The 17,174-nt window shown below is 44.5% G+C and overlaps 1 protein-coding gene across 1 annotated transcript in view; it reads left to right on the forward strand.

Moving 5' to 3' along the window:
* LOC124775097 (inositol polyphosphate multikinase) overlaps positions 1–17,174 on the forward strand; it is a 353,921-nt gene that overhangs the window by 143,296 nt on the left and 193,451 nt on the right. The window lies entirely within an intron of this gene.

Below are 17,174 nucleotides of genomic sequence, written 5' to 3' on the forward strand. Positions count from 1 at the left end.
CTATTAGCGTTGCATTGACACTCGACACACAGAACCACATCAGTCTGTGAGAGCACACACGATTTCACAGCACAATAACGTCACTGGTTGTATATTTGCACCATTTTTTATACTCTCTCGCGAGCTTCCCCTGATCAGCTTTGCTGTTAGATTTTTTTAACAAATTCCAGCTATTGATTTTGTAACACTCCTCTTCTTCTCTCTGAATCCTAAGCACGCTCCTCACTCGTCCCCAACCCTTCTCAGGATACCTACATAGGAGTAACGACTTCCGAAAATCCAGCTCTACCAGAAATGAAATACTTCGACACCCATCCCTATAGGCATAGAAAAGATTTTGGACTGGATTCTTCCATTGGTCTTCCCTTTTCTAACTAAAATGCACCTCTGGTTTCTGTTAGATTCCTCTCCTTCTCTAACCCTGTGTATCATCCGGTTCTTTGAAACTGAATAGTGGAGGTTTCGTTTTCCTTTATCCGAGTTAATTTGCTAGTTTATTTATTTCTTATTTGTTTGAGATAAAAAATGGTTCAAATGGCTCTGAGCACTATGGGACTCAACTGCTGAGGTCATTAGTCCCCTAGAACTTAGAACTAGTTGAACCTAACTAACCTAAGGACATCACAAACATCCATGCCCGAGGCAGGATTCGAACCTGCGACCGTAGCGGTCTTGCGGTTCCAGACTGCAGCGCCTTTAACCGCACGGCCACTCCGGCCGGCATTTGTTTGAGATATTTGTTGTTCTAGCTGTGTCTGTGTCTCTTTTGGCAACATAATCGCAGTGCAATGTGATTTTGTTTATGTGCAGTAGTGGGATAAAAGAGACCAACTTGTCTCTTGTTATGATTAGCACACGACAATTTAGTATCGAGTTTCAATAAATGGTTCATTTCTATGCTATTTGGTACCTTACAAGCCAGCTTATCAGCCAAGTATTGCAGCAGTTCAAATGAGTAAGTCCAAATTTTCATTGGGTTTCATGCATGTGTCACTAAAACAAAGACGCTCTGCGCTAGGAAAGTATTAGGACTCTAGGAAAGTATAACAAAAACGAAGTAGCCATAAACCAATGAAATAAACACAAATTCAGGTGTTAGAGCAAGAGTCCTGCCAGCTTTTACCTACAAAACATGAACTACGTAGGTGCGAGGAAGTGACGCATGGACATAAAACACATCAAAGGCAGGTGTTATTTAATATGTTTCACACCTGCGACTCTGTGTAGCAATGTACTGCGCAGAATGTTAAATTGTAATGCAATCTTTCAGGGTAACTTTTTACCAGTCAGGGTATCCTTGTACCACTTACTACTATTGTTTCGCCGGCCGCTGTGACCGAGCGGTTCTAGAAGCTTCAGTCTGGAACCGCGTGACCGCTACGGTCGCAGGTTCGAATCCTGCCTCGCCCATGGATGTGTATGATGTCCTTAGGTTAGTTAGGTTTAAGTATATCTAAGTTCTAGGGGACTGATGCCCTCAGATGTTAAGTCCCACAGTGCTCAGAGTCGTTTAAACAATTACTTTTGTTTCAAAAACCTGGTGTTCCACCTGATTGCATTATTTTGCACTAAAAGTGACAGTTTTATTACCTCTATGATTTCTACTTCGTATTTCAAAATTGTCCTTTGTTTTTTACTGTAACAGGTCATAATTAGTGTACATTTTCACTTGCACAGGTACTCAGTAAATATGTATGTAAACTGTTACAATGTCTGTTGTGATGAGAAATGTATTTCCTGTCAAGTATTTTCAAAAAAGTGGAAATGTTATACAAAGTCACCTCGGTTGACTGTGTGGCTTATGCCCCGTTGTGTTCTGTGAATTTAATAAATGGGTAATGAAAAAAAATGCCCTAACCGTATTTTAGTACCACTGTCATTATCTAGTATTATCTCGTCGGTACCACCATAATTACAATGTAACTGAGAAGTAGGCACAGTACCTTTAGCAAAGGCACACGGAATATACACTCCTGGAAATGGAAAAAAGAACACATTGACACCGGTGTGTCAGACTCACCATACTTGCTCCGGACACTGCGAGAGGGCTGTACAAGCAATGATCACACGCACGGCACAGCGGACACACCAGGAACCGCGGTGTTGGCCGTCAAATGGCGCTTGCTGCGCAGCACTTGTGCACCGCCGCCGTCAGTGTCAGCCAGTTTGCCGTGGCATACGGAGCTCCATCGCAGTCTTTAACACTGGTAGCATGCCGCGACAGCGTGGACGTGAACCGTATGTGCAGTTGACGGACTTTGAGCGAGGGCGTATAGTGGGCATGCGGGAGGCCGGGTGGACGTACCACCGAATTGCTCAACACGTGGGGCGTGAGGTCTCCACAGTACATCGATGTTGTCGCCAGTGGTCGGCGGAAGGTGCACGTGCCCGTCGACCTGGGACCGGACCGCAGCGACGCACGGATGCACGCCAAGACCGTAGGATCCCACGCAGTGCCGTAGGGGACCGCACCGCCACTTCCCAGCAAATTAGGGACACTGTTGCTCCTGGGATATCGGCGAGGGCCATTCGCAACCGTCTCCATGAAGCTGGGCTACGGTCCCGCACACCATTAGGCCGTCTTCCGCTCACGCCCCAACATCGTTCAGCCCGCCTCCAGTGGTGTCGCGACAGGCGTGAATGGAGGGACGAATGGAGACGTGTCGTCTTCAGCGATGAGAGTCGCTTCTGCCTTGGTGCCAATGATGGTCGTATGCGTGTTTGGCGCCGTGCAGGTGAGCGCCACAATCAGGACTGCATACGACCGAGGCACACAGGGCCAACACCCGGCATCATGGTGTGGGGAGCGATCTCCTACACTGGCCGTACACCACTGGTGATCCTCGAGGGGACACTGAATAGTGCACGGTACATCCAAACCGTCATCGAACTCATCGTTCTACCATTCCTAGACCGGCAAGGGAACTTGCTGTTCCAACAGGACAATGCACGTCCGCATGTATCCCGTGCCACCCAACGTGCTCTAGAAGGTGTAAGTCAACTACCCTGGCCAGCAAGATCTCCGGATCTGTCCCCCATTGAGCATGTTTGGGACTGGATGAAGCGTCGTCTCACGCGGTCTGCACGTCCAGCACGAACGCTGGTCCAACTGAGGCACCAGGTGGAAATGGCATGGCAAGCCGTTCCACAGGACTACATCCAGCATCTCTACGATCGTCTCCATGGGAGAATAGCAGCCTGCATTGCTGCGAAAGGTGGATATACACTGTACTAGTGCCGACATTGTGCATGCTCTGTTGCCTGTGTCTATGTGCCTGTGGTTCTGTCAGTGTGATCATGTGATGTATCTGACCCCAGGAATGTGTCAATAAAGTTTCCCCTTCCTGGGACAATGAATTCACGGTGTTCTTATTTCAATTTCCAGGAGTGTAGATCCCGCTGTTAGATTTTGCATAAATGTCTTAGACCGATCTGTCGACCTGTCGAAGTGATGGCGAGTTTTTATTTTGTATGAACGTGTTACATGTATATTGTTTCAAAGGGATGGTCGGTTTGGACGTTTTCCTCGTATAATTAGTTGAAGCAGCGTTCACTGTTCTCATGAAGTTACGAATTTCGGCTATCCTTCCGTCCTATAGCAATGGTAAATTATCTGCTCTATAGGTAAATAGCGCATTCAGTATGGGCGACGACCGAAACCAGAGTGGCACGCAGTCTCATCTCGTTTACAATTCCAGTGACATTGTTTTGTTCAGAGACGACATTTGTCTTAAGCGACGTCTTCGATTCTAAAACAGTGTTTTGCAGTTATCGGAAAGCATTAATTGAGGGACAAAAGTAATATTACATTGTACAGAGCAAAAAAATGAATAATATTGTGCTATGGGCGATACACTGCCACGCAGAAGTACCAATACAAAGAAACAAAAAAAAAAAAAAAGAAATTATAGGATACGTAAAACAAACTTAAAGTAATGTCAGGGTATAAGCTCATGCAATCACTAATGACAAAAGCTATCAACCTCACGAGTATTTGGAGCTGCTTGAAATATGTAGATTTTCCTCGGTGCAGAGCCGGCAGCAGAGCAAGTGATCCGTAGTTTGGGCTTCTCAGCAGTCGCAGTTGGTGGCAATGACTGGAAATCTTCTCTGTTTACGGAGGTTAGCGACACTGGCTTTTCCCGTTCTAATATTACCTATGAGTGATTCATAGTTGAAACTCTCCAAAGCTAAGAGTTGTTAGAGTAAGCTACAAGCATATTCGTTTGTGTCGGTGGGAAAATCCGTTGTGGTTAGGCAAGGCGACAAAGCCAGCCCAGCCTATTAGCAGTAACTATTCAGTTTGCAGGTCCCGGTACGACCTCGAACATGCCGAAGTGGCTTGGCATATCCACCGCTCCAGGGAAGGAACAGCTCGTAAGTAAATGAAGGCAACAGACCGCAGTCGTCGAGTGGCGACTCTTTCCACTCACGATATACTGGCGGCGCAGGATGGTGAGAGACCACGCTGTTTGTCACAAATTTCGCACTCCATCCTGTATATCCTTCTCGTCTTGTTTGGAACAGGTATATACTGTAAGGAATTATCAGAAATCAGCAAAATTTGCTCTGACCAGAAACTCCAGAGCCAAAAATGTGTGATTAAATGCGCAATGCAGTAGAACAACATTGCATGCGCACATCCGGTATTTGGCAAAATTAACACGTGGTCTGGTAAGCACGTCGCGGTAGCAAAATATACCAAATTTGAGAGCGTACCCGATGCCTTCTACGGTAGTCCATTTAATAATGGCAATTGGTTAAGTATCAGAATGAAATTCAGTCACCAGTCGCATAGATATTTTTATTTCACTTTATCGGTTCAACAAATTCATCTTTCATCTTCAGAAACCTACTGAATTTTATTCTGATACATACAGTACAGTTGCTGAAAAATAATAGCTATGAATAAAATAATTGGTTGAGTGATAGAGCAAGTAATCGATAGAAGAAAATTTTGACAAATTCAACGGTTGGCACACCAGGCCAGCGAAAAAGCGGCTCCATCTTGGTGCAGAGTATGAAGGAGCGTCGTCTCATTGGAGCCAGCTAGAAATAAACTTGAAATGGAACGACTGCATTGACTCGGGTGCAGGTACTGACGCTAGCAGATTTCGGTACACTGGTAAGATTCTAGAAACATACAATCAGTTTGCAAAGGAGACTGGCTGCAGAACATTCGTGCGATCCCTCTTAGAATATTCCTTAATAAAATGGGACCCAAACCAAATAGGATACAGTACAGGCGATACTGAACGTATTCAAGGAAGGGCAACACAACTGTTCATAGTTTTGTTCAGACACTTGGCAGAGTCTTACGGAAATGCTTCACTGACCGACGCTTAAAAAATTATGCCCAGTATCCTGTGAAAGGCTGATTACAAAATTCCAAGAACCAGCATTAAGTAAGAAGTCTAGTGATACACTACAATCACCCTACGTATCACTCCCGTAGGAATAGCGTTGACAAGACCAATTCCAGCGCCTACCGACTCGTTTAAGACTCCTTCTAACTGCGTTCCAGTTGCGGAGGGATTGGGAAGAAACACTAATCAGTGGTGTAATGGAAAGTACCTTCTGTCACGCACGTCACACTGTTTTGCAGATTATAATGTGGATGTAGAAACACGTTTTGCTGAGTGTTCTCGCAGTTCGGAGTATCCGGGATCGGCACTGGTATCCAACGGCACCCGAAACCACCGCACCGTGCGTTCAGTGTACGACTTCTCTAGTGTCTCGCATGCACTCAACTCTGACTCTTGTCTGAAATCACACGAGATTTATCGCAACAAAATGATTGGTTTTCAGTCGGCATGCCACTGTGCTGATTGCTTGAATTTGGCCGGCTGTTGGTCATCACGCTATCTCGCGAAAGGAAATCCGTGAGCGAAGCCACCGGAGACATGCAGAAGCAGACAATGTCACAAATTAACAGTGCTCCAGAATTTCGTCGACACTCATGACGTCAGTATAATGTTGAGTATTTGACACATTTATCATTTTTGTGATGACATCACATTTCGTGCCTCATTGGCGTGTTTGGTGTGACTCAATGACTCAGATTTACAGTCTAAGGAAAAGAAAAAACGGTGCACCACGAAGGAGTTACACAGATTGGTCCCATATTGATATTCATATATGCATCGACGGAAAATGCAAAGTTGTAAACTCTGGCTGTCGATGGATGAATGTGTGACGCTGCTGAGCTGTTTCGCCGCGCTGCTGACTAGGATAGTAAACAGGGGACATGTCGATGCCAGGGCATAAAATTTTATTCCGTGTCCTCAGATGGACAGCAACTATGCTTCACAGACAGGCGCGTGAACAATGTATGCGGATGTCAGCATTTGAGAGAGGAAGTTGGGCTCAAAGAATCCCGTTGGAGTAATCGGCGAATCGCTCGACATTTGATTAGGAGAGATGCCACTATTCGACGATGTTGACAGGAATGGGTGAACCATGGCTGAACACATCGTCAAGAAGGAAGCAGTCGATCTATAGACACGACTGAACATAAAAAATGGTTGAGATGGCTCTAAGCACTATGGGACAGCATCTGAGGTCATCAGTCCCCTAGACTTAGAACTACTTAAACTAACCTAAGGACATCACACACATCCATGCCCGAGGCAGGATTCGAACCTGCGACCTTAGCAGCAGCGCGGTTCCGGACTGAAGACAGAACATAATAACCGAGAAATCGTCAGAAGAGCACTTAGATCCCCGAATTCGTCATTACCATTGATCCGAACGTCAGTGACCACAAGGATCATTAATAGGCGGCTCACAGAAGGGGAACTGAGCTCACGGCGCCCTTGTACACCAACAATCCAGTTTGCGGTGGTAACGAGCACATTCGGCATGGAATGTCATTGACTGGTGTAGAGTTATCTTCAGTGATGAGTCTCGCTTCGAATTGAGCCCCGATTGACAAGCGAAGATATGTCTAAAGACGCCCCGTACAGCCGTAGGATACCAACACGACTGTCGCTCGTCATACAGCCCGACAACCAGAATTTTTTTTTTTTTTTTTTGGTAACTTGGTGTGGGACCAAACGGCTGAGGTCATCAATCCCTATGCTTACGGACTACTTAATCTAACTTACGCTAAGGACAAAGAACACACCCATAATACCCGGGGGAGGACACGAACATCCGACGGGGGGGGGGGGGGGGGGGGAGCCGCGCGTCCGATAACCAGGGGTGATGGTCTGGGGTACATTTCATTTCATAGCGGGATCCCTTTGGTTTTCTTCCGCGGCACACTTACAGCAGAGGGCACGTGGACCATATTCTACGCTTAATTTGTTGCCCTCCATGCAAACGCATACTGGGCTTCCATTTCAGCAAGACAATGCCCGCCCGCGCACGGCCTGAGTTTCTATTGGTTGTCTTTGTGCTGCTTGTCAAATCCTAACTTTGCCAGCAAGGGTGCCGGATCTTTCCCCAACTGAGAACGTTTGGGACTTTATGTGTAGCGTCTCTCTATCAGCTCGGGATTTTGACGACGTAACGTTTCAGTTGGACAGAATTTAGCACGATATCCCTCAGCAGTACATCCAACACCTCAATCGATCAATGTCAAGCCGAATAACTGCTTGCATAAGGGCCAGAGGTGGACCAACGTGTTATTGATTAGCTCAATTTGTGAAGTTCTTTCTCTTGAATATATCATCCAGTCTTTCTGAAATTGTAATCATTTGTTCGTCTGTATATGTACATCACATTTACCGATTTCCCTTCCAATCAGATAATTCCTTCGTGGTGCGTCATTTTTTTTTTTTTTTTTTGTCCAGGGTGTATGTCTTGCGTGCTCGCATCGTTATTGTGCTGTTCTGCAAGATCAGAAACCATGTCTGGGACCTCTGTTCATATAAAAATGAAACAGCTAGTATGCTAGTCTTAGTCCATATTTGCTCCATATGGGAACATTCTTTGGGGTACCTCTCAAGCCGAAGAGTGGAGTCAAGAACGTGACGTAGATGCCTATGCAAGCAACTATGGATTCCAACTAATGATTCTCAATATATTTACTCCTTAATTGAATTTGTCATAAATAATAGCCTACATCCCTTTTTCAAACCAACAGTTTAGTTCAGACAGTAAGTACTATATATATATATAAATAATCTACACAAAGTGCTCATTATTCAGAAACATCATTTTGAATAACTTTACAGCAGCGTTTAGGTACTAATAGATTTCTGTATTGGTGTTCATTCCCTACCTCATTGACAAATTTCGTAGTAGAACCAATTGATTTATTTACACTAAAACACCGTCCGAGGAGGCCTCGGAAAGCCCAGTGGTTCCGTCCGACTGCCGTGTCATCCTCAGACGATAGGCGTCACTGGATGCGGTTTGGGTGAGCATGTGATCGACACACCGCGCTCCCGGCCGTTGTCAGCTGTCGTGACCGGACCCGCTTCTTCTCACTCAAGAAGCTCCTCAATTGGCCTCACAGGGGCTGAGAGCACCCCGCTTGCCAACAGCGCTCGGCGGGCCCAAACAGTCACCCATCCAAGCGGTAGCCAGGCCTTGGTGATCTGTTGGAAACCGGCTTTACCACTGGGACATGAATGCTACGTAAAATCTGACGTCTGTACATCTTCATTGCACCAATGTAATCAACGTCAATAAGTGCTGTAAACTGCTTTCTGTCAGACAGTGAGTGGCTACACATCTCAGAGTACATACTTTAACATGTCTGTGACAGACTTGTTATTACCTCTTAAATGATAATACGTTTTTCAGATCATTTGGCTTATTCCACATCTGTGAGGACCACTTCACTTAGCGTGTGTGGGAGGAACGTTAGCATACCTCTTTCTTTGGAAATCATGTATTCCTGTTTTATCACATGTTCTGCATGCTTCAGGACTCCTCGCTATGGATCTGTGGAACAAAACATACGTTTTATACTACTAATCGTGGTTCCGTTCAGAGTTCAGGACATGGTCATGTGGCGCTCTGCCACCCCGACGGTTAAAATTTTATTTTATTTATTTTTTTACACTTTTGTAAGTTTCTGCCACAGTTAGATCCAAAGATTTTTGTTTGCGATAGCTAGTTTCACACTACATTGTTCATTCTCAAACCATAGGCTTCGTTGTAAATTTTAACGCACGTTTCCACTAGTGCACACACATATAATAGCCATCACTAGTATTATTATGCATAGAGAATAGTAATTCATATTCAGGATTCAGTAACTTCACTAAGACAAGTAGTGTAAACTTAGAAAAGGCGTGGTATTTTACTTTTTTTGGATTGTATTATTACAAGAGTGCAGCAAAGCTCTACATCTAGCTAAAGCACCCAGATTGTAATTATAACGTCCAGTTTAAAAAAGAAAGAGATTTGTTGATTCGATTAAGGAAGCTGACAGATAATTTTAATAAAAGGATTAAAAGACATCAAAGGTATAAGAGTTGCCTTCTGTCCTTGCAACATGTCCTTTGGAATTCAGGTCTATCTTCGGGTCGACTACCACTTAAGAGGCTCACAAAATTTGGTGGTTCTCTGTCTGTCTGTTAATGTGCATTGTGCAGCCTTTTGATGACGACGCAAAAGAAGTATCGTGAAACAGACAAGGTCTGTAACATTGTAAGTCCCTTCGAAGCTGTTAAATGAGTTGGTGAGCCATATTTCTCAGCAGTGGTAGGCAAGTTCCCTTGTTTGATGCAACGGCGTAATGTTTAGGTCTCGCACGCAGCTCCTGGGAAAAGACATGGCACCGTGGGAATGATTCTCACATTAACATCTCCTCTAAGAATCGTGCAGGAAGTGATCTGTTGTTGGCTTCCTCCGACGTACCTTACAAATGTGTGAAAGCGACGTACGTTACAAGCGCATGAAAGCGTGTCGATCTATGACTGAACAGCGTCAGCGCTACAAATGTTTGTTGCGTTATTTTGTTTGGAGAAGTGTTAAAATGTAACTTAGACTAAATGAAATGCCCAAACAAAAGGTCGGAGAAAAACAGTTTAGAAACTAGTCTCACTCTGAGCGGTATTTTAATATCTGGTAACTTGCAATCTACTATTAGATTACAAAAAAAACAGTCTTAAGTCAGGAGGCATAATAAGTTAATATCCACTATTCCATGAATTTTTCATGAATGTACTGCAGCTTGTTTTAACTAGTTTATGTTATCTCCATTGAGTGGGATACACTTAAAGTCGTAGGATCCCTGTGTGGATGCGAAAACCTCAATCATTGGTGCATGGTTTAAGCCGCCATCAGGGCCGAGTGAACTACAAAATACCAGCTGTTAGTTGCGGACAGTGCAGTAACATTGGTAGTGTATTACTCTAAAGAAAACGTACAGATCTTTTTCAAACACTTCTTAATGTATTCGCGTCTAAAATTAAATGTTTTGTTCAATTAAATACAATGGTTTCTCCGCTTTTATAAAACGTGTTTCTATTGCTCGGGGACACGTAAGGCAGTAACACTGGCACGATACCATTACAGAAAATTTAAGCTGTTGTTAAAAATTTGACATTATGAATGTAAAGGCTGATTTTTTTTTTGGATTAAGTACAGTTATTTGTTGGATTTTATGAAGTACGTTGCTTCTGATATGAAATCAATACTACTGCCGTCATTCGGTCACTGGAACCAGTATCAGTCGTCAGATATTATGGTATCCTCTTTCTTGTGTAATACCCCGAAGAGTACAGCGGGTCGTTTGAGGACCGAACTTTGTAGAGGCTAGTTCTGGTCAGCCATATACTAGGAAAGTTGATAGTGAGGTAGAAGGTATCCCAGTTGGGAATATGTACGAGAGGATTTCCAGTTATGGCCTTTGAATTACAACCAATTGTAGATCAGAGCCGGGGGATTTGAGCGATTTTTAATTTATTTCTGGCTTAATACGTCCCAGACAAAAGTATGAAGTCCTACTACATGTTTGAGTAATTGTTCACTGTGTATGAGATTTAAGTGACAAATGTGGTATCGATTTGAAATAGTCTGAAGTGGATTGTTCACATAAATATAATTGCAAAAAAGACAGACGGAACAGTAGAATAACTGAAAGACACCTGAGGAACTATACTATCTGATCAAAAGTATCCGGGTACTCCCATGTAATGCGAAGTTGACTACTTGAAGCCACCAGTGTACCAGGGTGGTTTGAAACGTTCTTGGAATCACCACGAGAGATCAGCACTAGCGCAACGAGTTGTTCACGTGATATCCATTGGCCTGTTGCCTGTAAACACGTGCCACGTCAGTGCTCTGGGAAGAGAGCTGTGGCGGTGACGTGGCTCTGTTGTTGTTCCCGCGTAGTGATTTGCGAAGATGGAAAAAAACTTGAGATTCAAGCAGTGATTAAGTACTTCGTAAAGAAGGGTATGAAAGCAAAGAACATTCATGCCGATTTCCAGAATACAGTGGGGGACTCTGCTCCTTCATGTTCAACTGTTACCAAGTGGACAAATGTATATAAATTTGGTCGGGACAGCTTATATGATGATCCGCGCAATGGTCGGCCAAGATGTGTCACTACTCCAGAAATCATTGAAAAAGTGCACAAAATGGTCATGGAGGATTGCCGATTGAAAGTGCATGAATTGCTCACGCTTGACAGATGTCGTGTGAAAGGGTATATCACATTTTAACTGAAGAATTAGAAATGAAAAAATTATCTGCAAAATGGGTGCTGCGGGTCTTGACGCTGGATCAAAAACGCACGAGAATGGACATATTGGAACAAAGTTTGGCCCGTTTTAGGAGAAACGAACTAGATTTTTTGCGCCAGTGTGTGACCACAGATGAAACTTGGGTGCACTAATATACCCCAGAGACAAAACAACAGTCAAAGCAGGGGAAACACGCTGTTCTCTGCCAGCAAAGAAAGCAAAGGCAATTCCTTTGGCTGGAAAGGTCATGGCATCAGTGTTCTGGGATGCGAAGGGGATTCTGTTTGTAGATTAATTCCCCACTGGGCAAACAATTACTGGAGAATACTGTGCTAACCTCCTGGACAAACTGCAACAAAAGAGACGCAAAAAAAGACCAGGTTTAGCAAGGAAGAAAGTCATTTTCCATCAAGACAATGGGCGCCCGCACACATGTGCCGTCGCCATGGGAAAATTACACGAACTAAGGTATGACTTGTTGTCACACCCGCCTGATTCACCTGATATGATTCCGTCAGACTTCTATCTCTTACTAGAACTGAAAATTTTTCTCGGTGGACGAAGATTCACATCAAACGAAGACTTGATAGCAGGAGAAGACAAGTATTTTGAAGGTCTGGAGGAAACTTATTTTCGAGATGGGATCAAGGCACTGAAACATCGTTGGACCAAGTGAATTAATCTACAAAGAGACTACATTGAAAAATAAAAAGTTTCAGTGATGTAAGTATTTTTTTTCTATTCCGTTCGGAGAACTTTTCAAACCACCCTCATAAAAGGAGGTGCGGAGGATTGTGTTCTCAGAAGAGAAGCCATAACAGAAGAATGGGGTAGTCAGGATTGTTCAGTGACTTCGAACGAGGACTAGTTATTGGACGGCACCTGTGCAGCAAACCCATCCACGGACATTTCAACCCACTAAAGCTGGGGTGACGAATGCATCATCATTCAGTCAGGTCATGTAGTAGTTATTGCAGCCGCGACTCCGAATCCACATTCATCCATCATATCTAAAATAGAAGAAGAAGAAATTAATCGTCAGATTGCAGCTGTAGCGAGCACACACAAACATGGAAAAAGTCATCTTAAATGCATACCTGTAGGGTCACTGGAGTCAACTCGGAGATGTTCATTAGCTCCTGATGAACCATTATTTCCATTATGGCGTTTGATCTCTGCTGATTCTATTGCGCCTGTACACGTTGCGGCTAATAAGTCTTGGACTGGAATGACTTTTCGCAACGAACGGACTCGTATTCATAGCCAAAAACCATGTTCCTTTGCTTATTACAATCAATAGAAAACGAATGTCATTATCTCTAGACACGTGATTTTAATCAGTGTAGCACCGGATCACAGATGCACATAGGCAACGCTGTCGCTGTCTTACACCGCTTCCGATTGTGTTCTTAAATACAGAATTATGTTTTAGCGCAGGTGCGCATACTGGTTCACCACGTGGACAACGCATCCGCTATTAAAAGAGAAGAATAACTTTCTAATGCCTTGCTGTGTGCCGCAGCAGGAATCTGCAGAGTAGTACCCACACCTCAGACACCGCTGTCGGCTGTGTGCATAAAGGACCATACATATTTTAGTAATGCACCTTTTGCAGGTGCCCGCTTGCGCAGAAGCCATTGATCTAAACATTAGGTGTCGCTCAGAGTCCGTCAGTTATCACCCTATGCACAGCTTCCACACTAATAGTAGCAGAAAGTAGTGAACCATTTTTTAGTCCGCTAACGAGACACCTTAGAAATGCGCTGCGTCCTGTAGTGAGCACTCGCTATCGATCACAGCCCGACTGTGACCCTCACTACGTTATCTGGAGATAGAGGTTTGTGGCTGTACCAAGACGTTACTAGCCTCTGACATGCGTTTCAAAAAAATGATAAAAACCAGTATGCTTTTACCAGTAACACTCTGCAACAACCAAAGGGGTCCTACTATAAATGAAACGGCGCCCCAGACCACCACTCTAGTTTGTGAGGCCGTATGGCGGATGACAGACAGGTTGGTACCCCACCACCGTCCGAGGCATCTCCAGACACATCTTCTGCCTGGAATCTCATTGAGTGGAGTAAAAATGTCTTCAATGACAAACCCCGCTTCAAACTGAGCCCCAACAACCAGCGAAGACATGTCTGGGGACGCACTGGACAACGGTGGGACACCAACATGTCACTTGCCATATGACCCGACAAACAGGAGTGGTGATCTGGGGTGACATTTCATTTCATAGCAGTACCGCTTTAGTTGTCATCCTCGGCGCCCTTACAGCACAGCGATATGTCGACGATGCTCTGCATTCCGTTTTATTGCTCTTCATGGCAAGCCATACTGGGCTTTTTATCGAAGATAGTGCCCGCCCACACACGGTGAGAGTTTCCACTGCTTGTCTTCGTGCTTGCCAAACCGTACCTTGGCCAGCAAGGTCGCCAGATCTCTCCCCATCTGAGATCGTTTGGAGCATTTGGGCAGGACCCTCCAACTACATCGTGATTTTGAAGATCTAACGCGCCAGTTGGACATGTTTGGCACGGTACACCCCTGAAGGGCACCTAATAACTTTCTCGATCTATTCCAAGCCGAATAACTGTTTGCATAAGGGCGAGAGGTGAACCAACGTGTTATTGACTTGCTCAATTTGTAAATCTCTTTCTCTTGAAAAAATCATCAATTTTTTTCAGAAATTTTAATCGTTTGTTTTTCTATACACGTACATCGCATCTGCCGATATTCGTCCCATTTGGATAATTCCGTTGCGGTTCGTCTTTTTTTTTTAGCGTGTATAATGTCTGGAGAACAACCAGCAGTGTAGGGTGGCTTTTGCTAATACTGTGCAGTTAAATCGAACAGCGAATGAAGGTTGATACATTGACGGAAATTAAGGAGACTACTCACGAATAGCACCAAGTGGGTCGCCGAGTTTGGCGAGCACGTCCGATGGACGCATCACCATCAGCAGTGTCGCATGACCTCACTTCATTGAGCACTATGGAGAGATTTGGAATTTAATCCAGAACACTGGCGCAAAGACAGGTGATCAGGAACTTTGCGCCACCGTCTCTCGTCCCCTTGCGGCGTAAATTGCAACGCAAATTTCATCCACTACCAAGATTCGAACTGGCTAACCTCGGGTTGAGCGCCACTGTAACGGCGTGCCTAATCGACTTAGCATTATGTTGGTCTTAGCCTCAGCAGACTGTACGGTAAGATATAAGACGTCAGGAGACGATTGAAAATCTCTTTGGGCGGTTTTTGTTTATACAGAAAAGCGGAATTCAACGATCCGTGGAGGCCGAAATTGATCGCTGATAAACTAGGAGAAATTAAGAAGCTTGAAAAAGCAGTAATGGATTCCATCGTTGTCCAGAATTACCCATTACTTTTGGCTAATGGCTCTAAACGGAGAAAAACTAGTATGTCACTAGTTACAAATAAGGGGAGACTGAAGATCTAAAAGGGTCCGCACACGTAAGAAGTGATCATTATAATCCGTATTGTGTCGCTTATTCTTGATCTGTCCGAGATGTCTGCATTTGCTTCACCGACTGACTGTTCTTCGCTGACACACGCAGCGCACAAAGATGCCATGCAGCGGATGATCATCCGCCTAATAGCATTGCAACGCCAACTCCGGTGAGCCAGACAGTGGATGCTATTACCTCCCAGCGCCATACTGGGGAAAGAACTCTCACTTTTCGCCAGTGGCGTTACATCAGTCAGCTGCCTATCTTACATTTGTAATACGCATTCAGGGTTCAACATGGAATGATAATGGACTGTTTGTCTCCCACCCAGACGAAGAGTCTCTTAGACGCACTAGGCAAATGTCTGAATTCCTAGCTCGTTTAAAATATAAATTAATAATGTGTTTTAAATATCTATAGGTTTCAGTGGCTTGTGTAATCTCATAAAAATCTTTCCGGGTGTTCTGCCGCATTATTTCAAAAAATGGTTCAAATGGCTCTGAGCACTATGGGACTTAACATCTGAGGTCATCAGTCCCCTATAACTTAGAACTACTTAAACCTAACTAACATAAGGACATCACACACATCCATGCCCGAGGCAGGATTCGAACCTGCGACCGTAGCAGCAGCGCGGTTCCGGACTGAAGCGCCTAGAACCGCTCGGCCACCGCGGCCGGCTGAATATAAAAAATAATTAATGCATTTGTTTGTTTTAAGGTACGTAGTTCGGTATTAGCCACTTTTCCTTGATGTAAACTGTTCCCAACTTCTAAATCTGATAGTTGTGGGTTCACCATCGGAACTTGTCGCTCGGCAGTCATTAAAACGGCTCATAGGAGAAAATGGTCGTTGCATAATTACCACACTGGTGCATACCAACAACCATTCACCGCAGACGCCTCCCCCGACTAGAGAGGAAAGATTGGGGAGGAGGCTAATCTCAACAGCAATTTCCGGTGTACGGATTTAAATGGCTCTGAGCACTATGGGACTTAACATCAATGGTCATTAGTCCCCTAGAACTTAGAACTACTTAGACCTAACTAACCTAAGGACATCACACAACACCCAGTCATCACGAGGCAGAGAAAATCCCTGACCCCGCCGGGAATCGAACCCAGGAACCCGGGCGTGGGAAGCGAGAACGCTACCGCACAACCACGAGCTGCGGACACGGATTTAAATGTACAGTTTTTCTGTAATGAGCCAAGGACACTTGATTCCCAACTGAAGCTGACTACCTTCCAGCGACAATGGAACCCGGATTGAAACAGTAGTGATCCATTTTGTTATGGCCTGTAAGACACTGGGATGTAATTTCATCGCAGTGAGTGCTTGGGATTCTTGATTGGGTGAATCTACATGTCAGGGAAAGAAGCAAGATGTCGGTTAACGTCAGCGGTGATTTGTTGTCAGCAGATGTCCAGGACCAGTTAGCGAACTGCGGTTGGCACACACCGTGCCCATCGAACTAGTTTTCTTGGCAGCAGCAAAGGACGTCGGTGCGTCATTCGCCTTTACAGCAACGGCAAGCGGCCAGTAACCTAATTACACGGTGGGAAGGCAAAAAGAGATGAAAGATGTAATCAACACACACCGCTCTTCACGTGAGCAGGAATAAAAACTGGCGGCTACGTATAAGCAGACGCGTCTCCGATTTTAATATGACGCCGCTACGGCCACTTATAAACCCTCGGGAAGAAATTGCGAGAAGGGAACTCACAACCCTAACCGCAAGTAGTGCGTACACTGAACAAGGAAATTGCCTGTGATTCACGTAGCGCTTGTTATGGCGTCGTTTGGAATATTTTCGGATGAAAGTTTCGTGACAAATACGTTTTATTGATTTGGTCCCCAGCGATGCCATTCATTTCACTTCAAAGCATATCATTCAACTGAACGATTTTGGAAGTCCATATCAGTGTCGCAAAGCACCAATAAACCACAGAGTTTGTACTCTCTTAACGCGTTTCTAGAAGTACTGTGTTAAAATTGGTTAGAAATTGACTTCTCTACTTCTGTGATCACGTTGTCTAAAAACATCGTTGTA

This window comes from Schistocerca piceifrons, chromosome 2, assembly GCF_021461385.2.
Source record: "Schistocerca piceifrons isolate TAMUIC-IGC-003096 chromosome 2, iqSchPice1.1, whole genome shotgun sequence".
NCBI classification, from domain to species: Eukaryota; Metazoa; Arthropoda; class Insecta; order Orthoptera; family Acrididae; genus Schistocerca; species Schistocerca piceifrons.